The sequence below is a fragment of the Triticum dicoccoides genome, chromosome 7A, assembly GCF_002162155.2.
Source record: "Triticum dicoccoides isolate Atlit2015 ecotype Zavitan chromosome 7A, WEW_v2.0, whole genome shotgun sequence".
NCBI lineage: Eukaryota > Viridiplantae > Streptophyta > Magnoliopsida > Poales > Poaceae > Triticum > Triticum dicoccoides.
The window spans coordinates 46,919,851-46,920,927 of NC_041392.1; positions in this window are offsets into that span (position 1 = coordinate 46,919,851).

Sequence of the window (1,077 nt, forward strand, 5' to 3'; positions counted from 1 at the left end):
CGTCACCGGCCTTGTTTTCGGCCACCTCCAGCACCAACCACTAGCCCAACTCGATGCGCGCCAACGCGCTCGTCCTTCTGATGCTCGTGGGTGACCAAGTGGTCACCGGAACGCAACTCCGGCGAGCCGCTGCCGTGGTTCCCCTCCCCGCACGCCCACACGCCCTCCCCTGGACGCATCGTGGGCACGACCCCGCTGGCGCCCTCCGTCGCCTCCGTGCGGGTGCGCGGCGCCCGCACCCGATAACGCCCGTGTGCCCATTCGGGCTGGCGCCCGACGCCCGCGCCGACTCCACCCGCTAGCGCCCCGCCCGCTAGGCCTCTGTGCCATAGACAAACGGGCCCCACCCCCCCTTAAAAAAGGAATTAAAAAAATAATTAATAAAAATAAAAATGATTTAATAAAATTAATTATTAATTAATTAATTAAGTAAATAATTAATTAAGTTAATTAATCCGGTTTAATTAATTTAATTAACTAGTTAAGTTTAATTAAACTGTAATTAGATTAACATAAAACCTAATTAACCTAATTAGAGGTTGACAGGTGGGTCCCCCTGGACCCACATGTCAGGTTGACCATGTCAGCATGACATCATGCTGATGTCATTAATCTGTTTTTCGAATTAATTAAATAATTAATTAAATTCCAGAAATTAATGAGATCTTTAGAAAATCATATCTTTTAATCCGTAACTTGGATTAAAATATTTTCAACATGAAAGTTGCTCAGAACGACGAGACGAACCCGGATACGCATCCCGTTCGTCCACCGCACACCCCTAACATATCAAACCCGCAACTTTCCCCCTCCGGTTCATCTGTCAGAAAACACGAAACACCGGGAATACTTTCCCGGATGTTTTCCCCCCTTCACCGGTACCACCTCATACCACGTTAGGGCACACCTAGCACCGCTCATTGTCACGTCACGCATCGTCGTGTTTATGTTTGCATTGTATTCATTGTTTCTTCCCCCTCTTATCTCCGGTAGACTACGAGACCGACGCTGATGCCACCGAGTACGACTACGTCACCGACGACCCCTCCTTGTCTGAGCAACCAGGCAAGCCCCCCC